This window comes from Balaenoptera acutorostrata, chromosome 15, assembly GCF_949987535.1.
Source record: "Balaenoptera acutorostrata chromosome 15, mBalAcu1.1, whole genome shotgun sequence".
Lineage (NCBI taxonomy): Eukaryota > Metazoa > Chordata > Mammalia > Artiodactyla > Balaenopteridae > Balaenoptera > Balaenoptera acutorostrata.
The window spans coordinates 74,280,725-74,297,057 of record NC_080078.1 but is presented as its reverse complement, the minus strand read 5'-3'; the positions used below and the strand labels follow the sequence as shown (position 1 = coordinate 74,297,057).

The 16,333-nt window shown below is 46.8% G+C and overlaps 1 protein-coding gene across 1 annotated transcript in view; it reads left to right on the top strand.

Annotated features, from left to right (window-relative positions):
• Positions 1-16,333, top strand: part of RIMS4 (regulating synaptic membrane exocytosis 4) — a 60,021-nt gene that overhangs the window by 20,771 nt on the left and 22,917 nt on the right. The gene's annotated exons all lie outside the window — the stretch shown is intronic.

Sequence of the window (16,333 nt, the reverse complement as noted above, 5' to 3'; positions counted from 1 at the left end):
AGCCCCCTCAGCTGATAAGAGATGGGATGGGAATTTAATCCATGTCTTCCGTCTAATCCTCTTCTTTTCTCCCACCTTCAGTAGGCTTTTGGAACAGTCAATTGTGAAGGAAGGAAGGAAGGAAGGGAAGGAGGGCGACCATTATATTACAGGGTTAAGGGTTAAGGGGCTCCTCCAGCCTTAGCCCCCGTGGTTTTCTCCACGGCAGGCAGGTCCACAAGGTCCTTTCTCTTCTCTCCCTCCACAATTTCTCACCAGGGAAATCCAGCTTTGTTGCGTTTGAGCATCTTGCAGGCATAAAAGAGTCCTCGGGGAGCATTGTGTGGCCGGGCAGCTCAGCACGCTTCCCCCAGGCTGGTTTTGCAGCCGGAGTGCGGTTTAGGTCTTCTGATCTGCTCTGGCAGCTGCGGGTGCCATTGACACCTTGTCCACTGTCTGCAGCCCCGACTCCACCCTGAGTCACTGCCCGGTACCCACAGCACGGCATCCCCAAGTCCAGGGCCCACCAGACTTGTTGGGTCCAGGGCTTGCCCTGGCTGGCTGCAGAATGCCCCCTGCTTTCAGTCTCCTTCCTGTCCCAGGAAAGCGAGCAGGAGCTTCAGCCACTGAGTTCTGTCTCCCAGGGAACTGGCCGTTCAGCTGGATCTCTCTCCACTGGATAGAAGGCCCTGTCCCCGTTAGAGAAACTGCAGACTTCAACAAGGCAATGGGAATTGTTGTAGCTAGCAGAGGGTCCCTGTAACCAGACATACGGGCGGGTTCCTTGCCGGCAAGGTGGGTCCCAAGCCAATGGCTCTCGTGTCTTTTATTCTGTACAAGATGTCGACTTAAGCTTCCCTCTTACAAGCCTTTCTGAGCTTGCTCTCTCCCTTGCACAACTTCAGCTGCCCTGTTTCCATCTCCCTTTCCATTCACTTCGGTAATCAGGCAAATCTAATTTCTAATAGCCTCTGACAGTAGGAAAATGCTAGGTTGAGGGTCAAGAGACCAAATTCAAGACCAGTGCTGTCCGATAGAAATTTCTGCGATGGAATGTTCTGTTTCTGTGCTGTCCAAAATGGCAGGCACTAGCCACATGTGGCTGTTCACTTTAACTGTGGTTAGTGCAACAGTGGAACCAAATTCTTAATTTTTTAAAATTGTAATTAATTTAAGTGGTCGCATGTGGCTCGTGGCTACTATATTGGGCAATACAGCTCTAGACCCAGCTCTAAATATATTGAGCTCTGAGACCTTGAGCACATTTCTTGCCCTCTCTGGGAAGATGAGGGGTGCAATTCGGGAATCCAGAAGGAGGCCGTCTGGAATAGAGACTGAGGTCAGGGATCAGCTACAACTGGAGTAGGTTCCAGTTCTGCCAGATACCGACATGTGATCTTGGGCAAGTCACTTAACCTCTCTGTGCCTCAGTGTCCCCATTTGTAAATGGGGCATAGTAACAATCACCTCACAGGGTTAAATGAAATACCACGAATCTCTTAAGTGCCTCACTCCCAGTAGGCTCTTGACAAATTGTAGAAGTAGGAACACATGTTCTCCTCCTGCCTCTTTGGACAACTCTGACAATTCTTGCTTTAGCTACAAATGTATATAACGTGCTTCCTTTTGGGACCGGAAGTCATCACCTTGACCTCTTGAAATTATGTCCAAGTTGTGTCATTGTGCATCTATTTTTTTTTTTTTCTGGAGAAAACCAGAATTTTTTAAAAAGAGATAAACAGCTTTCAAAAGATTTGTAAAGGAGTCCAAAAGGTTTAAAAACTCAGGGAAGGAAGGAAACTGGTACTCACTCACTCACAGGGCTTGGGCAAGAGGGCTGGTAAGATCAGAAGACATCAGACTCTGGCCCCAGACTGCCAGCATTCCGGTTCTAGCCCTGCCACCTCCAAGATGCATAAACCTTGTTGAACTTCAGCTTCCCCATCTGTAAAATGGGGGTAGTATAGGAGCTATTTCATGAGTTGCTGTGGGGATCAAATAAATGAGTCCATGTTAATTGTGTAGCGTAGCACACAGCACACAGCCAGTGCCCGGTGCGTGCTAGCTGCCTTATCAGCAGCGCCATCATCGTCCTCACCATCATTTCCATCCACCGTGTGCCAGGCTTGATGCAAAGTGTGCTTGTCTCCCCAGGTCTGTGCTTTCTCACCTGCCGCGTCATCTCCGACGTCATCTCAGACCGCTGCCCTTTCTCATTCAGCTCCAGCTGCTCTGGCCTCCTTGTTTGTCAGACATACCAGATGTAAATCCACTTGCGGTCTGTATGTTTGTGTCCTCTGTGTTGGGAGCACTTTTCCCCCAGATATCCAGGTGGCTCATTTCTTTACCTCCTTCACGTAGCATGGTGACGCCTCCCTGACCTCTGTCTAAAACCAAAACACCCACCCCTGCACCCATCACCTTCTATCACCCTCTGTGTCTTCACGTACTTGTGGACTTTGGTGTTTGCTTGCCTCCCCTGGATCGGAGCTTCAGGAGGACAGATGGTTTCCCTTATTTTTGTTCCCTGCTTTAGCTCCAGTGCCTAGAGCAGTACTTGACATATAGAAGGTGCTCAGAAAAATGCTTGGCGAATGAGTGAATGAGCGAATGGATCTCATTCTGTCTGAGATAGGCTCCTGTGGGATCCTCAAACCCCAGGCGATGTCCCCTGTGTAATATGTCCAATCAATAAGTATTCCCTGTGTGAACCCTCCTCTGTGCCAACTTAATCTCTGTGCCAGGGACAGAAGGATGAAGAACACCCCAGCTCTTGAAGAAGAACTCGTAGGCCTGGGGGTGGGGGTGGGGGTGGGGTGACCACAGCCATGTCCTCTTCCAAGCGCTTACTGCAGTTGTAACTACCAAATTGCCCTGCCATCCTGTCTGTGGTCTGTCTTCCACCCTAGACTGGAAAGGCTCAGTGGACAAGGACCCCCATCTGCCTTGCTCGATGCTGTGTCCTCAGCACTAGTACAAGGCCCGGCATGTGTATGTGGACCGGATGCATGACTGAACAGGATACAGGGTGTGGTGGGATAGGAACTGGCAGAGGGTCTGTGGTTGTACCAAGGAAGGGCGGAGCCGTGGAAGGATTCACATGGGAGGTGAGGAACTTTCCCCGGTCCCTTGGCAGCTTGCCTTGACCTTCACTTGGCCAACGATGGAGCATCGTGGGAGGATGGGAGGGTGGGCAACGTACTGTGTGTGGTGGCTTCCCCTCCCTCAGGAGGCTGGGTGGCCCGCCGCAGCCCTTCCGTATTTCAGCTTCTGCCTGCGCCTCTGTCCTTGGAGTTAAAAATAACCAAAGATGAGAGTGCAAGGACACACTGTCCTTCTTTGCTGTGGAGCAGGGATTCTGCTACCTCGTCTCAAAGGGGGCTGCAGGGTGGCAGGTTTGAGAAGCCAGCAGCTTAAAGAATTATCCCTCAGTAGTTCATTCTTTTTTATGGCTGAATAATATTCCAATAGATGGATATACTACTACATTTTGCGTATGGAGTCATCAGTTGATGGACATTTGGGTTGTTTCCAGTTTTTGACTGTTATGAATAATGCTGCTGTGAACACATGTGTTCAACTCTGTGTGTGGATAGGATGGGTTTGTTTTGCATTGTCTCTCCACCACTCACTTGCTGTGGGACCTTGGGCAAACTGCTTCAGTTCTCAGAGGCTCAGTTTTCTGAGAATTTCTGGGAGTTAGGGATGCTGCTGTCTATCTCAGAGTATTATTGATAATAGTGGCTATAATTTACTGAGTGCCTTTATCTTTTTAAAAAAATTGTTTTCTTTTTTTTGGCCATGCCACGTGGCTTGTGGGATCGTAGTTCCCCGACCAGGGATCGAACCTGGGCTCCTGGCAGTGAGAGCGCCGAGTCCTAACCACTGGACCGCCTTTATCATGATAAGATGAAAGCACCCTGAGTGCCTTTATCTTATCATGACAGTCACTGCCCATATGCTGTGTTCTTGAGTTCAGCCCCACAAGGGGCACGAGAAGATTTATTTCACGTTAATGCGGACTTGTGCTGTAATAGGCTAACATGCTGCCTTGTTACAGCAAATCATTTTGGTAGCTTGATGAGTTCTCTTTCCAATGTATGTGCCTAGGGAGAGAACGTCCTTACCTCCCCTACACCTTTGGCCTTTTTACATTATTAGGGGCATATTTTTATCTTTACTTTTGTATATTAAAAAAAATTTTTTTTTTTGAAATATACCTAGAGAAGAGTGCAGTAATTAGAAGAGCTATCTCATGGTTCCGTCATTTCTATTTTCTCTCTGCCATAAGACTAGCACGTCCTAGATAGGGCTTGCTCCTCATCCTGGATTCCAGAAGAATCCATGGAGTAGAGCTATAGCTAACTCACAAGGGACATTTAATATGAGCAAGAACTAAACCATGGTTCTATAAGCCACTGAGATTTGGGGGTCACTTGTGAGTGCAACACAACCTAGTGAGAGCTAACCAATACATTTAATCCTTATAACAAAGTAAGGTGGGTTTTATTACTGTTTCTGTTTTTTGAGGGAACCAAGGCTCAGAGAAGTTCAGTAACTTTCTTTAGTTTACTCAGATAGTCTCAGAGGGCTTCTAGTCCCAAACCCAGTTATTCAGACTCCAGAGCCTGTGCTCTTAAGAAGATGGAAGCACATGGGCTGTTTGGTGAATGATGAGTAATCCAGTGTGGATGGAACACCTGGTATGTGCATGATGTCAGACTTGTAGTATAGGTTTGGGGCAGATCCTGGAAGCCTTGAAAGCTGTGTGGATTATGAAGCTTCCTAGTGCCAGATGGGACCATAGACTGTACCTTTTGCTCACAACCCAGCTTCTCCCAGCGCTTGCTCAGCTTGTCCCAAGAGCTGGTGGGAATGGCTTCCTGGGGAAACTGGTGGGAATTGTAAATTGTCTTCCTTCCAGTGATTGCTGAGATGCCCCTTCTCCAGAAAGTCTTCCCACTCTGGAGTCTTCCCAGGCCCTTGGTAGACCGGGAGCTGGAATAGAGTGAATGACGTTCCCCTGGCCATCCCTGCTAAGTGTAGGACCTCCCCCTGCCCCAAATGCATTTACTCTGCATTCAGAACTCTTTGTCCTCAGTTTATATTTTGGTTCCACATTTTTGCCCTCTCTCTACATGTTTTCCATATGTCAGTATAGCCTTTGGTTGTGGTCACCCAAAATGTAGTACTTCCATCTACAATAAAATCTTAACGATTTTATTTGTAGTCAAGTATAACTCAGCATTGAAATAATTCTCCCTACAACCCAGACCCTGCCTCTACTTCCAGTGCTGTATTAGTTATCTTCTCCTTGGCTCTCATAATGTTGTGTATATCTTTGCCCTTGAACTATACTATCTTGTAATTATAACACCTTGTGTTAATATTGCCCCTTTAATTGGCTGACTCCTGGTAGATTGGGAGTTTCAGCCAGGTCTGGGTTTAATTCATCTGTGTTAGGAGTCTCCAGCACAGGCCCTGGCTCTGAATAGGCACTTAGTAAGAGTTTTTTGAATAAATGATAATTATTTATCTGTTTCATCTCCTCTCCCCATCTATTAACTGTAAGTTCCTTAAGGACAAGGACTGTGTCTTATTAGAATCTGCAAGATCAAGAAAAGCATGGTATAGGAAATGAGCTCAATAAATATATACTTCACTGGATAAGTGAGAATAGCATTTCCTTCCAGGAGCAGAACGCTTTAGAGTCGCAAAGCACATTTATATACCTTACCCAGTTGATGCTCTCAAATCTTCAAATTCTGCCTGTCTAGTGTTCTCAAATCCCTATCATGTGCTCTTTGCCTCCCTTGCGCCTGCCTATTTCATCTGTGCGTCTTCATGATTTCTCCCTCTTCCCCCTTCAGATCCTCTTGGATAAAGGTCTTCGGGACCCTGCCCCCCCGCCACCCCCAGTGAAAAATGGCCTAAAGGGCAAAAATTACACTCTGGTCTGGATTCACTAACCTCCCTGAGTCAGCTTTCTCATCTGAAAATGGAGACACTAGTGGTTGTGAGGCTTGGATGAAGTAATGTCTGCTGAGCACCTGTCATAGGTTCTGGCTGAGCCCAGTAAGTGGGAGTTCCTGTTTTTACATGGAAGGGTGGAATTTGAGACATCAGCAAGCCCATGGGAAGAAACTGTGGTTTTAAAGCAAACGGGGGATAGGGTTGCTTTGTTCTGAGATCTCTGCTCCCTGTGAGGTGCTACCTCTGTTTCAGGCAAGCCCAGACCCCGGATCTGGTCAGCACCACGGACAGTTCCTGCTGCATCTGGATGTCCAGCTAATTGCAAGTCGCAATGTTATTTTATGTGCCACCAAGAGAGATTAAAAACATGTCAGAATTTAACTATGACATGCTATCAGTTGTCATTCACATCTTAATTTCAGAGATGTTGAAAAGTGTGTCTTAGAATCAATGAAATAATGACAATTTTGTGAGAGATGGTATCAGTGAGCTGTTGACCCCTGACCCTTGAAGAGGTTAATTTTAATCACCAGCACTTTTTGAATGCCTACTGTGCTCCAGCCCTTTTTCACTCCTCCCTCTCCTGTCCTGGGTGCTGTCTGCCCTCTATACACTGACTTAACAAATACTACATTTGGGGAATATAAATGTAAGCCAAATAGACAGTTAACAGTTTTCTCAGTCTCCTTCCCAAAATATTCTAGTCCTGAGCCTCATTGTTTCAGAGTATTGCTTCCTGCTGAAGGATAATCTACGTCTTACTTTCCAGTCCACATCTTGCTTAACCCGTTTAAAGAGCATGTCAAATGCGTATCCTGTGACCCAGTAATTTCATTCCTAGGTATGTGCCCAGAAGAGATGTACACAGATGGTCACCAAAAGACATGCACAAGATTGTATCTGGCAGAGCTATGTGTAATATCTCCAAACTGGAAACTACCCAAATGCTCATCAACAGTAGAAAGAATAAAAATAATTTTGATATATTCACACAATGTAAGACAATAAAGCCACAAGAATGAATGAACTGCAATGAAACAATCAACATGGGTAAATCTCACAAACATAATGTTGAGTGAAAGAAGTCAGATACTAAAGAGTATATACTAGATGATTCTATGTATATGGAAGTACAAAATAGGCAAAACCAATTTGGGCTGTTAGAAGCCAGGATAATGCTACTCTTGGAGGGGAAGTAACTGCTACTCATGAGGGACTGACTTCTGGGGACATTGGTAATGCTCCGTTTCTTGATCCGGGTGCTGGTTCTGTAAATGAGTGCAGTTCGTAATATTCATCAAGCTGTATACTTAAGAGTTGTATACTATGTAATTGTACACTTTGTATATTATGCTTCAACAAACAGTTGTTTTTAAAAGCATCTTTCTCCAGAGAAGAGAATACTGAGAATTTCCTATGCAGGATGATAGGTAAGACATTTGGAGTAGCCACTCACATGGAATATTTGGAATTACCTGAATTATTCAGTGTGAATGGAATGTAGAGCACACTGGGGAGAGGGGGAAAAAAACAAAACTGGAAATGTAACTTGGGACCAGGTCAGAAAGGCAGTGTGTGTTGAGGCCATTGGAATCTATTCTGCAAGCAATGGGGTACCGCAGTGGAGGTTTTATGCAGGCCACAGAATGGAGAACTGATAGAAGAGGACACCAGTTAGAGTAGAGGCTGACCACCTGATCGAGTACTTGAGTTACCAGGGGATTTTCTAAAACTACAGATTCACGAGCCCTACCCTAGACCTACTGAACCAGAATCCCCAGGAGAGAAGACCAAGGAATCTGTATTTTAACTAAGTTCCCAGCATATTCCAAACTGTCAGACTTGCACTGGCCTCTGAGCAGGTGCTTGGGAGCCTCTGAGTTAATTGACTCTTACAGTCATCCAGGCAAGAGTAGGTGGGGATGTGAGCTGTGAACTTGGCGATGCAGAGCAGGCTCAAATTTGTGTCCCCAAAGGAGGCATGGAGACAGTTTACTTAATTAATTAACAAATATTTATATGTCACGTACTAAATAGTGCTTACTATGTGCCAGGCCCTATTCTAAGTACTTTAAAAAAAAGTATTAACTAATTTAATCCTCACAGACATCCTATGAGGCACATAAATTACATTCTCCATTTTTTTTTTTTTTTTGGAAGAGGAAAGTGAGACACAGAGAGGTTAAGTAACTGGCCCAAGATAGCACTACTAATAATGTGACTGGGGCCAGCTTTACAACCCAGGCCATCAGACTCCATCATCCGTGCTTTTAACCACTAGGCTTTGCTGCTTCCTGAATGCTTCAGAAATAGTCGTGAGTGTCTGTTTACTGTGAAATGGAGCTGAGAGGTTGGCACTGAGGAGACCTGAATCCTAATGCCAACATGGTCATTACCTCATGTCCCTCTTGGATCTCAGTTGCCATTCTATACAAGGAAGGCCTTGGTTTAGACGACCCCTAAGTTCCCTCCAAAAGGAATTTTCTCTGATTTTAAGGGAAGGCAGATATTGACAGCTCTGGAGAGAAGAGGGGGAAGGTAAAGCGTTCTCACTCAGGGTTTGTGCTTCCTTGGCCTGTCCTTCGAGATACAGCCAAAGGCAGCATCAGGGCTATGGAGGCCTGAGTGCCTGCATGTCAACTCAGCCCTTGGTTTTCAGATGAGTTTTAAGACCCGGGCAGGGGAGACATGTGACGCTTGAAGTCATTGGGAATAGCTAGGCCAGAAAGAGGCTGACCATGGAGGAAGAAGAGGCAGTAGCCTCCAGGGTATTTATCTTGGAGGGACAAGAAGGGCAGTGGCCGTGGGAAGGGAAAGCAGTGAGCCCCAGGGGATCACCCTGGTTTGAAGTAGCCCACTGACCCAGAGCTCTTGTGTCTGGAGGGCTTCACAGGCTGTGATATGGACCTGGAGGAGGCCACTCACAGAAACGAGATAATACTCCGGTCAGTGACGTGGTTAGGGATTTTAGAGCCTGGGGACCTGCAGCAAGTCATATAACCTCTCTCAGCTTTGGGCTCCTCATCTAGAAAACAAAGCTGTAAAGACTCATTTTGGATGAAATGTCGAAGTGGAGAATGGTAGCGTTCTTTCCCTCCTCTCCCTTCCACCACCACGTTACTGAGATCTCTAGTGGTTAAGAGTGTAAGATCTGTTTTTACAAAGATCTGGATTTAAAACCTAGCACTCTCTTGTCTGGTGTAACCTTGGGCAAGTTGCTGAACTGCGTTGAGCCTGGTTCCTTTTTGTAAAATTAGGGTAATGATACTTGACTCTCAGAGTTATGGCTAAATTTTATATATGCATAAACATATATAAAAACATATGTAAACAAATATACATTTATAAAGTTATAATTTACACATTATAATTTACATTAATTTAATACATCATGTATATGAAATACTATATATAAAAATATTATATGTATATAATAGTGTCTGGTAAAGGGTAAGTGCTAAAAGTAATGTCATCTAATCATTTATTATCATTTTATTATCCTGTTCCTTTATGAATACTTGCTTTTGGGAGAAGGTACATTAAACACATTCGTATTCCATTATGGACAACTGAATGAGACTTACTTGTTTTCTTCACTGGAGAATTTGCACTTTTCTTGAAGACACATCCTAAAAATAAAAGCAATTCAATTAAACACTGTTAGTGGGATGGGCAATGCTGGGTGCTGTCCGTGGTGCGGAAGGGAAATGAGGGCTGAATGAGCTTACACGGTAGACAGGGAAATCAGTAGGTTGACCAAGAACTGTGTTTCAAGGTGCAGTGGAATAGATACCCTAATGAAGGTGAAGATAAAGTGCCCCTGGGACTCAAGGAGTCTGATCAGAGAAGGGTTTGTGGAAGAGATGGCATTTAAATTCTGTGATAGAGTGCAGTGAGTTTAGTTTAGTGGTTCATTAAAAACATGGTTATTGGAGTCAGAAAGACATGGGCTTGAATTCTAGTTCTGCCATTAGTAGCTTTGTGTGTCCTTGGGAAAGTTACTTAACCTTCCTTATCCTCATTTTCTTACCTTATAAAATGGGGTAGGAACTGTCTCACAACTTATTGTGAGAATTAAAATGAGAAGATGCCTATGCAAAACACTTGGCATAGCATCTGGCACAACGGTAATAATATTAATAATAGCCACCTTATTGAGTGCTTACTGTGTGCCTCAGCCCACCTAGGATGTCCTGAGGATTAAATGTCATTATATTATTACATTACCTTATTATATTTAATCCTCATAACAGCCCTAAGAGTTTGGCGAGTTTCTGATAAACTGTTATTTAAAACTTAAATCTGGAGTATGGTCAGAATTTTGATAGGGAAGGTTAGGAAGGCAGGAAAGTAAAGGAGAGAAAATGGGGATGAGGCAGTTACTGAGGATGTACATGGAGCAAAGAGGTGCCTGGCTGGGCTGGAGTGCAGAGACTGAGAGGGGAACCAGGAGCAGATGGGGAGGGAATCAGGTGATGGAGAGTCGTGAATGCCTGAGTGTGAAGGGGGTAGCTCATTTGATGGGCAGTGGAGAGCTATTCTAAGGTTTTAAATAGGATCATGGCATGAAGTCATGATTTATTTATAAATGTATATTTTACCTTCATTTACGTTCTAGAATTAATACATTTAGCTATAAAACATTCAGAAGACACAGCAGCCTACAAAAGAGAAATAAAATCTCCCCAATGGGCTGATTGGAGTGTAAATTGGTACAACTACTTTGGAAAAGCATTTGGCAGCATCTGCTAATGCTGAACAGATGCCTGCCCTATGACCCAGCCGTTAGGTATATTTCCGCCCTTAGGTATATCTCCGAGAGACACAGGTACAAATGTTCACCAAAGGCCATGCACTAAAACAGCATTATTTCTAATAGCCCCAACCTGGAAAAAAATGAGATGCCCGTCAGCAGTACAGTGGATAAGCAGATTGTGGAACGGTGTGTTAATACAGTGGAATACTTTATAGCAGTGATAATAAGCAGTCTACAACTACACACAACAATGTAGATGGATCTCATACAGTCCACATAATACTGAGCAGGAGAAGCCAGCACCCCGCCCCCCGCCCCCCGCCGAAGACCATACTCTGTATATAAAGTTTAAAAACAGGCAAAATATTTGATGTTTGAGATCAGGATAGTGGCCACCCTTGTGGAGTGAGATAGAGCCTGGAAGACTGGGCACAAGTGGGCTTTGGCGATCCTGGTAATGCTGCTTCTTCATTTGGCTGCTGGTTACATGGGTGTGTTTACTTTGTGAAAATCCATCAAGCTGTACACTAAAGGTTTGTGTACATTTCTGTATATATCTTATACTTAGATTAAAGTTACAAAAAATAATCTTCCACACACACCCTCAAGCAATCTTTCTCCCTACAGTTATTCCCCATTAATGGTCTGGGTCATATCCGCCCAGATTTTTCTGTGTCTGTGCATGAAGAGAAAGATAAAGCTACATTATCTATAGCTTTACAAAAATGGTCTTATGTTTTACATGGTGTCCTGCAACATGCTTTTTTAACTTCACAGTATGTTGAAGCCATCTTTTATATCACTGTAGTTGTAGGTCTAGATGATTCTTTTTGACACTTGCACAGTATTTTATTATGGGGATGTGTCACTTAGTAAACCCATCTCCTATTGACAGACAGTTAATTTCAGCATTTCATTGGTGTAAATGATGCTGTGGGGAACCTCTTCATGCATAGCTTGGTGTACTTTTCTGACTATTTGTGAATTTATAAATTACTAGGAAGGGAATATCTTGGTCTGAAGTGGTATTTTAAGATAGTTAATCTGTTAATGACTTGCTGAGTGGGTGGGTTGGAAGCAGGGAGACCAGTTAAGAGGCTATTAAAATAGTTTAGACTTGGGGTAATTAGGGTGGTTGGCTGTGGAAATGGACAGAAAAGGAGAGAGATAAGAGATGTTAAGGGCAAAGACTTTATACGACCTGGCATCTAATGAGAAAGGGCGAAAAGTCAGAGAGGTCCTCGGGGGTTCTGAGTCTGTGGCTGGGAGAAGTGGGAACATAAGAGGATTTGACGGGGGAAGTGGGATGGGTTTAGTTTTGGCCAGCCTGTGTTCAAGGAGCCAGCTCACCATCCAGGTAGCGCTGTCCACGATGCAGTTGGAAGTACTGGTCTTGACAGAGTTAAGGGCTATAGATTGAGGCATAGGATTCCTTTGCTTAGGGTGGTCCTCATGTTGTGGGAGGGGAATGAAATCAGCGAGGGGAAGGCTCTAGAGAGAGAGGAAGAACCCAAGGACTGGAGAGCGAGGGCTTAATGTGTAGGGATGGGGGCAGTGGTCAGAGATGGGAGGGGATCTACTAGAATTCACTATCACAGAGGCCAAGGGAGGGATCTGAAGTGACTGTCATTCAAAGGATGAAGTAGTCAGTAGCCTACATTAGTCTCCCTCCCACTGGGCCGCCAGTGGGTGCTATCATTACGTCTTTTACTTGCTCCGCAAAGCCCTTAACACACTTGTGATTAATCAGTGTGATCATCTGTTTAATGTCTGCCTCCGCCTCTGAACTGTGAGCTCCATGGAGGCAGGGATCACCCCACTCGTGCTCCCTCTTTTGTACGCTCCATCAGGTGTGTGCTTGGCACACACTGGTGTTGGTATCCCAAGTTGTTGCTGTGTTTGGGTGGGACTCCAGTTGTCCACACACCTTTTGCCAGATGCCTACCCACCCCCTGCCACACACACACACACACACTCTCAGCACAGGTTGAGAGAGGAGGGACTTAGAACCCACAGGGTACAGCAAGTGGGAGTGGGTAGCCAAAAATAGGTCATCCACACTCCATTTACTTGTACATCACAGTGGCAAGCCTTGAGGGCAGTCTCGCAGTTGGTACCCAAAGTTTACAGGACTCAAACTCCAGGCCTCTCCAATGGAGCCTTAGGATAACCACGGACAAAGGAGCCTCTTGTCTGATCCCTTAACTATCCCTTCAGAAAGTGTGCCCCCTTCCATGCCTGCATTGTTGTACAGCTGATCTTTTTATCACCACACTTCTTGGAGGGAATGGTGTTTCCACTGTGATGCTGGAACCCACCTGTGCAACTTTTTTGGAACCTTGACTTCCTTAGGATGCCAGCTAAGCCAGGTGTCTTAGGTCAAGTTTCCCCAAAAGGGCCCAGAGATGAGATTCGTGTGCAGGCGACGTACAAAGGAAGTGCTCCCCGAGGAGGCTGGGGACCCAGGAAACAAGCAGGGATGTGCTGTTGGGCAGATCCCACAGAGGGCGGCTTCAGCCCCTCCTGCAGTCTTCCTCGTGAGCCTGTGTTATGCCCCAGAGTTGTTCTGACCTGAGGCAAAGGACCCGAGGGTTCATTCTCTTGTTCCATTTAGGCTTTGATTAAGGGGCTTGGGGGCCACAAATTCCCAGGCACTTCTGCCTCTGCCTGTGTGGGGGCAAAGTGGGCTCAGTAGCCCAAAGGAAGATCTAAAAACAGACCCCAAAAAAGTTGGCCTGTAGTGGCTTTCAGAAGACAGTGTGGTGGGACCTCATGAAAGTGGGAAGAAGGGAGACGTGTGGGGATGTGGGCGGAGCATCAACATTGTCCGGTGCAGCGGGTCACACCAGGACCTGTTTCTGGGCTCCTATGGACCGGAAGCAGGGTCTCCCATCCCTGTGTGTATTGTCAGTGGAGACCAGCACTTGGGAGTGTGTTTTACATCTTCAGGAGGGCTCCCCACCAGACATGAAGGCACTCAGTAAATGCTTGTTGAGTAAGCAGAAGGGCCATACTCTGGGGTTGGAAGCTGAGATAAGGCCCTTGTGCATGGTCATGAGCCGCCATTGGAGACTGGTGTAGTCAGTCCTGCGGTTGGGCATATGGTGGCCAGAGGCTGTTCTCTGAAGGAGTGTGTTAATTGAAGGGAGTGGGGAAGGAAGTGAAGCCTTGCGTAGGCTTGCAGGAGGGGTGGAAGGAGCCAGAAGATGGAGAGGTGGTAGATTCAAGGCCCAGAGAGGACAGATGGTGGGAGGAGGTCCCAGTGAGGGTGGGAGAAGGTGAGATGGGAAAGCATTGGGACAGTCACTCTGGGGACATCACTGAGTCAGCAAGAGATGACAAAAGGAAGGGTTGGATGGACAAGGTTAGTTGGTGGCACTGTGTGTGGTATGGTTGGGTACAGCGGTGGTCCCCAGATTGGGGACTCTCGAGGGGGGGAAGGTGGCATGTCACGGTGCTGCCTGACTTGCCTGAGGTCCCACAGCTACTGGCTGCAGAGCTGGGACTCTGCCTGGGCCACCTGATTGCAAAGCCAGGCTCACCTGCGTGCTGCGGTAGGGCTCTTCTGAGGCCCACGGCAGGTACTGGATGTGAAATGCTTTGGGGCTGTCGAGTGCTACACAGATGTGAACCATACTTCTCCAAACCTCCCCCCGCCCAGCCCCCTTAGGGACTGAGTTGTTTGTCATTCTTTGGTCCTCCTTCTTCCTGGAGAAATGTGTCAGACCTTGCTGAGTGAGGATGAGCCAGTGTGGGGCTCCAGAACAGGGCTCGGTGGGGAGGGGAAGGTCCCCGGCAAGGTATCTGCAGCCTGCCTACAGGGTAACCAGGTTGTGGGTCTGTATCCCCACTGTAAGGAGGGGGTTGTCCTTGGAGGTGACTGCGCTTGTGTGTGTGTGTGTGTGTGTGTGTGTGTGTGTGTGTTGGAGGGATGTCTCTCTGTGCCTGTGAGTCTGTGTTTCTGAGTGAGCATGTGTGTGTTTCTGAGTCTTTCTGTGCCTCTGACCCTGCCATACACAGAGAAACAGAAATGTTGGGAGGGGGGACTTCAGATACAAATTAGGGAAAGAACAAAGTGTGGAATGACGGGAAACAGACACAGGGACATGCACATTCCCCCACGTGTTCAGAAATACCCAGGGTGACACACACACATATACACACACATACACGCGCGCTGTGTCGGTTTCTCTGTGTGCTTTCTTGAGTGGGTTGGTGTACACTTCTTACGGCCACGTGTCTGCATGTGACTGGCACATGCCCAGACACACGTGCCCGTTTAGCCTCAGAAACACAGAATGACAGATGTGTGGAGACCCATGGCAACACACAAATATAGACACTTAGACGTTAACATACTGTTTCTTTTCACATTTTCCTGTGTGTGTGTGTGTGATTTTGAGTGTGTGGACATCTGTGTCTGAATTACACAGATATATGTAGGAGAGAAACATGTGGGCACACTCTCTGAGAAGCACACACAGAGCATCTGTATCTCTGCGTGTGTGTGCACGTGTCTGTCTGTCTGCCTGCAAGTCAGGGAGGAAGGGGACACCATCGTTGAGTTGGGAGGAGGGAAGCCAGGAGAAGACCAGTAGGAGGCATCCTGGCCTCGCCCTGTTTCCTGGCACACAGACCCAGCTCCCCATCCTCTTGCTGAGCAGGATCGTGGGGTTTGGGTGGCACTTCTCTCCCCTGATGGGTCAGTCAGTGAGCACTGGTGAAGGCCCTGGGGTCTGTCAGCTCATCCCGGACTCTGTGGGGAGATGGGGAAGGTCCCACTAAAGATCCGCCCCCTCCTCTAGCAAACCCACAGTCCCTCCAGGGTGGTGGGAGATGTAAAGCTTGCCATGATCACAAGGATGTGGAGCACGGAGCCAAGAGACCATCCTAGGGTCAAACGCCGCCGCACGTCCCCACCCCCGCCTTCTGACTCTACAGCACAGACCAGTCCCTTACTCTCTGCCTTAATCCCAAGTTCTTGGTGCGAAAGCTGGGAGGGCAGGAGCAGCCACTTCCTGGGCGGCTGAGGATTAAGACCAGTCTCAGGGCAGACACCCATTCATCCAGCAGTTATTAATTAAGCACCTACAATGGCTGGACTGTGTTCTCAGCCCTGGGGCTTCAACATGCTACACAGTGAAATGCATTGCCCTCACGGAGTTTACCTTCTGCGTGGAGGAAGCTAGTCAATAGACCAGTAGTGTAGAACATGTCGGGGTGGTAAGTGTCAGGAAGAAAGCCAAAGCAGGGCGCTGGGTGGAGAGGGGCCGGGGGTGGGAGGGGCCAGGGGATGATCAAGGAGAGCTTGGATAAGATAACGTTTGATCACAGAGTGGAAGCGAAGGTGTGAGCTTCTGATGGGAGAGGATGATCAGAGAGAGGGAATAGAAGGGCAGAGGGCCATCGTCCTCATAATAACCCTGCTCTCCCATTTTACAGTCGAGGAAATGGAGGCACAGGGAGACTAGTAATTTGCCCAAGGTCTCACAGCCAGTAGAAAGAGATCCAGAATTTAAACCTGGGCAGGGTGCCAGTGGTCTGAATCGGTGGTCCTCAATCAGGGGTGATTTTTGCTCCCCCCCCCAGAGGATATTTGGCAGTGTCTGGAGACATTTTTGACTG